Source organism: Pteropus vampyrus, unplaced genomic scaffold, assembly GCF_000151845.1.
Source record: "Pteropus vampyrus isolate Shadow unplaced genomic scaffold, Pvam_2.0 Scaffold31, whole genome shotgun sequence".
NCBI lineage: Eukaryota > Metazoa > Chordata > Mammalia > Chiroptera > Pteropodidae > Pteropus > Pteropus vampyrus.
The window spans coordinates 7216843-7224723 of NW_011888812.1; positions in this window are offsets into that span (position 1 = coordinate 7216843).

Sequence of the window (7881 nt, forward strand, 5' to 3'; positions counted from 1 at the left end):
ATATTCTTCTGTAAAAGAAAGTGATAGCTCCTCTTTTTCAACTATTACATTTTTCAAATCTAATATTTTTACTTGGTTCTGTTTTAGAAGATTGCAAATATCTTCCTTATTTCCTTAAGTATATTTATCATACTTATGCTAAATTCTCTTTCCATCTGTTCCAATACTTTTGCTTCAGATGGTAAATGTTAACCAATTTCGTGTTATCTCTCTTTTGAGGAAATTGTACTCCTTTGATGTTTGATTATTTTGGCTTGTGAATTCACATTCCCCTATGGGTATCAGCCAGCTTGGGTAGCCATGCACATTGAGAAAGGTCTTTGTCATTACCATAAAGATTAAGGAGAGGGGAGATGCTGAGTCCCAGTGCAAATCACTCCTGCTTGCTGTCATCTGACCGGGTAACGCCTCTGGCCAAGTTGTTACTTTTAAACCCTTATTTAGGGAGAATCAGCATGGGGAGGAGGCAGAACCCTAGTTTGCAACACATTAGCTCCTGAGGTCTTAAGGCAGAAGGGGAGTTCATGACCAAGAACATTCAGTCCACACTTATTTTCATCAACCTGTCACCCCAATAAAGCAGTCAGCTGTGCTGGTGGCCTAGCCCTAGAAGAAGCAGGCATTGATCTGTCAGTGCAGGAAAGAGGTGAGAACTGAGGCAGTGCAGGAAAGAGGTGAGAACTGAAGCCTTAATGACTTCCCTGTAGCCTCCAGCTTCCACGTGCCCCTGGCCAGAGCCACCCACCTCCTACACTCCTCATCCAAGATAGCCTTCAGTCCCCCCGGACTCCTCAGGCTTTGCTTTGTTTGTGCCCAGATTCCACCACCTTGAATTCTTTTTCTACAGATACTCTAAGGTTGACTTTGACATAGGTTGCCAGGAGTTCAGGCTGGGTTGCTTGTTTTCAGGACCTGGAAGCCCATCCCCGCCATGCCTTTATTTTAACAGACTTCTCAGCCTGCTTTCAGGTATCATTAGTCTACATGTAAATTGTGATACCTTTTGAGGCGCAGTTTAGCCATACGAATCAAAGCCTTCTGATGTGCCTACCAATTTTACTCTTAGAAATAGATCCTAAGGAGGTAAGCTGATATGTACGCAAAAGTGTTTAGGGTCCTCCACTGCTGGGTACTGCTAAGAGGAACAGTGTGGAAACAGCTTAGTGGCCAACAACAGGGCACTGAATAAATGAAGTCTGGTACACAAACATGACCCAGTGCCACCGAGTCATAAAAATGGTGATACAGATCTATATTTACAGGCATAAAAGATGAACTCAGTGATTGTTAAATTGCATTTATAATATGATTCTGTTTATGTAAAATGAAAGAAAGGGAGAAAGAGGTCTGGACCACATACAGCAAAATGCTAATGACTGCATTAGATTGCACAAAAATCCAAAATAATTGTCTGAGTTTGGATTCAAGATTGTTGCTTTCTTCATTATGATGTTCTGTGTTGTTTCCTAAGCAAATATTTATTTTTATAATCTTTATGATCAGAAAAAAAGATAAATCGATTTTCATCTTTGAAAATCTTAAAAATAATAAACATCCCCCCCCCGCCCCATTATGAACCCACAGACTAAATTTTTCTGATGACTTAAACCTCATTCCTGTAGAGGCAGGTGCTTCAGAGTAATCTGCTACAGGCCTTCAGCAATAATTTGCTTGTTTTATAACTTAATAGCCCCTGTAACCCAAGGGTACAATAAAATAGGAGTGCTAATTCATTGAAACTGAAGACTAATTATCCTGGGGAGAGGGCTTCCCCTGAGCTTAGTCATTCGTAACCCATGGTGGGACCACCAGGAACAAGGAGGGCCACAGCAAGCTGATGAATTATTCATGGTCTTGACTGCTTGGAGGGGTCTCTTGAAGCATTGTTTATGCTGCTCCTTCCTGCAAGTCTGAGTGACCCATTAGCTGAAGTAAGGTTGAGGGGAAAGAGCAGCATTGAACATAAACATTGTCACGATCTGATGTTGAAAGCAGGAATGAAAGGATGAGTCAGATATCTTGCTGAGGCTCCACGGCCTTATGACCTTGAGATTCTTGGTTTAGAGTCTGGAAATTTAATTTGACTGAGCTAATGGGCTCCCCTGGAGCAAAATAGCTTTTGGTGTTGGTGAGAAATGAAGAGAGAGCTATGGTTTGCTGAGGCATCAGGAAAGGATCAACACTCAGGCCTGCTCAGTGTCTATTATTGATATTAAAATATATTTATAGCTCTTACAAATTTCAAGAAATCAGGTTTTTTCCACTGTTCGAAGAAGAGATGCTGAGAATAAGAGATGAAGTTATTTAACAATCTACTTCCACCTACCATATAAGGAGATACAAAGGAGCAGCCACAGCTTGGCAGGTGGACTAAATGACCTAAGGAAAAGTCATTATGTTGATAATTTCAGAGTCAATTTAGTGACTATAAACTAAAAGGGAACTTATCTACTCTGTGCCATGCACTATACTGGGTACTTTATATGCATAATCTCATTTACTTCTCACAAAACTGAATAAGATAGGAAAATTATCCCCAAATTGCAGATAAGAAAAAAAATGGGGATCCAAAAGTAATTATCTCGGCCAAGATTCAAAGCCAGTTTAGAGGTTCATACCCAGGTTCAAGACTCAGATCTGTTTGGCTTCAGGAACAGGATAAATGTTCTTTACACTCACTCATTGCATTCATTGGCTTCCAAACTCCTCTATGGGCCCAAATAGCTGCAAATCAAAAGTTCTTTGTTCTGACCTCAAGTCTCAAGTCTGAGGCTCTAATAACTTGGCTGGGTTTGTTTGCTAGGCACACCAAGGCTTCTGAGGTGGACTGCTGATTGGTGATTCAGTATCTTTTTCTTCTTCCCTCTGCCTGACTATACCTCCAAGCAGCTCAGGAACTTTGGGCAATTCTGACTCCATCCTTGCTTCAGGCCTAAGCCCCAATATACTCAAACCAATCAGTACAGTCCTGGCCAAAATGATTGGATTGGGGGCGGGGGAGGTGACAGTGTCTTATTGGCCAAAGTGTCTTAAAAAAGTCTATTAAGGTGCATTTCAGGATTCTTGCTCGGAATGTTGGTAGGGCTTGGTGTGCAGGTGCAAAGCCTGGAACTGCTGCAGCCTTTCTGTCATCACGTGAGATGCACGGTCTGGGATGAAGCTGACACAGTAAACGTCAGCAGAAAAAAAAAAAAGAAAGAAACTGGATCCCTAAAAACAGCATTAAATTGCTAGATTAGCCAACATTGTGTCTGGATTTTCCTATTGTGTGAGTCAGAAAATTTTTGTTATTGCTTAAGGCAGCGTGAGCTTTGACATCGTTTCCTAACTGATAGAGAATTTGGTGCCAGAGTGAAGTAATGGAAGTAATAAACCTATAAATGTGAAATTGGCTGGGGAGAGAAGGTAAAGAAAAGAGTAGTAAGAACCCATTGATCTTGAACTAGGAATCTGGTGATCTTTGTTCTGATTCTAGAACAACTGGTTATACTATACCCTATTAATAAAATGATCAGACCGTTTATTGTCCAAACATGAACATATTCGAGAATGAAATAGAAGTGTTATTATTATGTCAGGATAACTATTCGCCATTCAGGTTTTAATTCACGTTTTTTCCTTAACCCTTGAGCCCAGCAATGCATTTACAATATGTATTTGTTATAATTTATCTAGTATCTGCTGTATTTTAAGCTCCCACTCAGAATATGCAGTTTATCTTTACGGCTGAAGTAGGAGTGCCTAACAGTTCATTTTGGCTGGACCAAAGTTACATGGAGAAAATTGGCAACAGACAAATCACAAAAAAAATTTTTTTTGCTAAGCCAAGGAGGCAGATTTAATGTGAAAGTGATTGGGATACCACATTGAGAGTTTTTTTTTAAAAAAGTAGTAACCTACCAATCTGGCATTTAAAAAAAAAAATCACTCTTTTACTATGAGAAAGACAGATAAGGAATGAGGAAGTCATACGTAGGCTATTGCTCTAAGAATAATGAGCATTTTTAACAGAGTGTGGCAATGCTGATGGGGAGGAGGGGACAAATATGAAAGACTGAGAAGCAGGACGATAGAAGAGCAATTAATCCGCCCCCATTCTCATAATGATACGTTGGCCTAAAATTCTTAACAACAAACAAGCGCTTCGAAACGGATGTAACAGTTTCAGCCCATTTTGAGAACGTTCATAATCTTTTAGGTTTCTTTTTCTTCTTCTGCATTGTTCAAGGACCTTTTCTCAATTTATCTGAGAGCGTTTTCACATTTATATCATATGGCCCCTTAGTGTTTAATGAATGCAATGCATTTTGTACACAAAACATTTGTGTATTCTTTACATTCTTTCAGCTGTCTTCTCCCATTATGCCTACCACTGAGCTTTTCAAGGATTTTTGTTCAATTAGTCTAAGGGCACATCTGTCTATGTTTCATTTTTCTAATAAGTGTTTATCACACTTATGGAATTCCACATGACTCTCCTAATTTATCCTTTTTGAGGGTTCTTGCCTTTCTTGCTGGATTTGTATATATATTTTGCATCTTCTGAGTACTAAATGGATTTATTAAGCAAATTAGGTCATATCTAATATTTTCCCACATTTAGCTAAGTATAACCTTGTATAAAGTAGCAATCAATGGATATATAAAAAGTATTTTTAGCTCCACTGAATGAGTTAATGTGTATAAAGTACTTAGACCCATGCCAAGCTCATAGCCTGGCACGGGTCTAAGCAGGAAAGTGCTTACACATTAACTCGTTTAATCCTCACAATAACTCTATAAATTGTTACTTTTATCATCTTCGTTTTACCAATTACGACACCGAAACACAAAAGAGCTTAAGTAACTTATCTCAATCACAGAGTGAGTAAGTAATTTGGCCAGATTTGGGCCCAGACTTGCTCAAACACCACACAATTAACCACACTATTCTGCCTCCACTGACAGAGGATGGGAAGTGACAAGCAGAACTGGAGTAAACCTGGGGGTGGGGGGGGACTCTGTAACAGCCTGTGGCTTCAAGGAGCTCCTCATTGTGTGTCCCACTCACTCACCCATCCTTGCTCACTAATAAAAACACCTAAAACACACTATTACACGCTGAAATAAACTGCCTCTTGAAAAACATGACCATGTAAGAGACATTTTTCCAAACATGACAAAAGTCAGCTGGGGTTGTTAAATACCTGAAGTAGACAGAAACCACATTGAGCCATGCTTGGCACTTTCTGGCCATAAAGTTAATTTTGAGTTTCCTGAAACAGATGCCCAGCTGGGCATCCAGCTGTGCCAGGATCCTCAGTGGGAAGGTGTGGGGCAATGATGCAGGGGTGACGTAAAGTCCTACTCAGAAAAAAAACTGAAGGGTTTCAAGGACTAAGTCTCCACGGCCACAAAAGTTGCTCCCTCATTGCACTATCCCAGCTCTCAGGCAGTCCAAGACCTGCACTGACTCTTTGCAAGGAAATCGCATGCATTGAGGGAACTCCCAAGCTCTGTGCTGCCCAGAGCATTTTAGAAGCCCGTGAACTAGGCAGCCTTCATATCTATGAGCAGTTCTCAGAACGTCCTATCACTTATCTGTTTGCAGAAAATAAGAGTGGTGGACCGCAGAACTGGCCACAAACACCTCCCCTACCACCAAGAGGTGGCATATAATTCTCCATCTCTGAATTCAGGTGAGTTGGTCACATGACTTGCTTTGGCCAATAAGACACTGGCTAACAGGGAGGGAGGAAGAGGGCAAGCAGAGACTTACAAAGCGATGGTGCACTAGGGTTTGCTCTCTTGTTGTGCTTAGAACCCAGAGACTAACTACTTTGTGAATAAGCCCAGGGCAGCTGCTGAAAGGCTCAGCAGAGGAGAACCAGGAAGCTCACCCAATGGCCAGTTAACCTTGAGATGTAACTGAAGCCATCCTACATTACCCAGACCCCAGCTACCTACAAGCCGACCACAGATACATGAGAGAGAGCAGTAGACAACCACTGACATGGCCAAGACCAGAAAAACCTCCCAACTGACACGCAAAATCAGGAGCTAAATAAAATCGTTACTGTTTTACGTCTCTAAGTTTGAGAATGGTTTGTTATCCGCAAATGCTAACTGACATAAAAAAGTAAATTATTAAAGGGAGAGGTTTTGAAATCAAGAATACCTATATTCAAATCCCAGCTTTTCCTTGTCCTAGGTGTGTGGCTGTTGACAGCTAATTTACCTTCTCTGACTCCCAGTCTCTTCACCTGTAAAATAAGGAAAATAAACAGAGCTATCTCCTGGGTTTTTCTAAAGACTCAATGAGATATGTGTGGACCACTGTATTTGCCATGTGGTAGTGATTAGTAGTAGTAGTAGTAGCAGCAGGTGGAGGAATGTCTGTTGCTTTGAACTGAGCTAAGTGCTAGAACAAAGCTATTGGGCTTGACAGATTTCAGAGATAAAGAAATGAAACTAACAAGGAGTCAGGAAAGATCTATAGATGTGAATTGCATCGTATGACTAATACCCACTATCTGAGGACTTCTGGGCTGCATAGGGTTTGTTGTTTTCAGTTCTTAGGTTTTAGGGAAAGAGGAAGGGGGAGGGCAAGAAGCAGCAGCAACCAAATGAAAACGGGGGCAACCTAGTGCCACAGAATAATTGGTGGTGTAGGGGGATCGTGGGCTTTACACAGAGCTGGCCTTCAGGATCCTTATGAAATAGAAGCAAGAATCGAACATTCAGGACCATCTTAACATAATGAGAACACAAATTTGGAATCAGAAAGAGTAGGTCAAACCCCAGTATGGGTCTCAGTTTGCTCATCTACAAATTTGAACTGCAGTACCAGTAAGATTCATATGTTGGTTTGTATGGTAGTTGTGAGAATTTGACAAAATACTAATATAAAATACCTAACATAGTACCTAGCACATGGCAGGTGATCGACCAACACAGTTTCTTTCCTCTTATCTTCCATGTTCATCATAAAGCCACCACTGTTGTCTATCTCTTGACATAGCCAGTGTCCTATAACATGAGGACACAGCAACACATGGAGGCCAGCACACTGACCGCGAATGCCATTTCTGGTTTTGTGACCTTGCACCAACCACTTAGCCTCTCTGTTTATCAGCTTCTCACTGGTGAAATGAGGATAATATTTGCTGTCCCTGATGCAGTTTTCAAGGATAATGGGATGATTCATTCAATTTAAAATCTAACTCGAGGCTTGATGACGCTGTGTAGAAAATAAATAAAACACAAAAATAAAGTCAAATGACTAATATTTGAAGTCCTGAGGCACTAATGCATAGTCAGTAATATTTCCATCACTGCCAATTCCTTTTCTCCTCTCTTTATCCTAGACTCTCCTAGATGACCTCCTTAGCCTGGCTTTGCTGCCTCCATCCTTTTCCCCCTCCCCACCCCCCGTCCCCCTCTGCAAGCCTGCAGCTCCTCAACTTGGACAGAAAGCCAAAACTGAGGGATGAATGGGCAGCAGGAAGCAGAGCTAGAATCAGGCCTAGGAAATAACAATCGTAATTAATTGAGTATTCACTCCGTGGTAAGCACTCTGTTATGTACTTTACATGTGTTACCTCAACGAATCCTAATGATTTAATAAAAGAAATATTATTTTAATGTTACAAAGTATCGACAACTTGCCAAAATCACATGGTTAATAGCAGTAGCAGAGTCAGGATTTAGATCTAGGCTAGCTGACCTCAAAGCTCATAAGTTTATCCTTTAGAGAACAATGTATAGTCAAGATCGGTATGGCAAAGTGGTTGAAACCAAAGGTTCTGGAGTCAGAAGTCTCGTCTGAATGCCAGGTCTGCCATCACAGAATTACTATGAGCAATCACTTAGTAATATATAATTTATATGATATATGTAGTA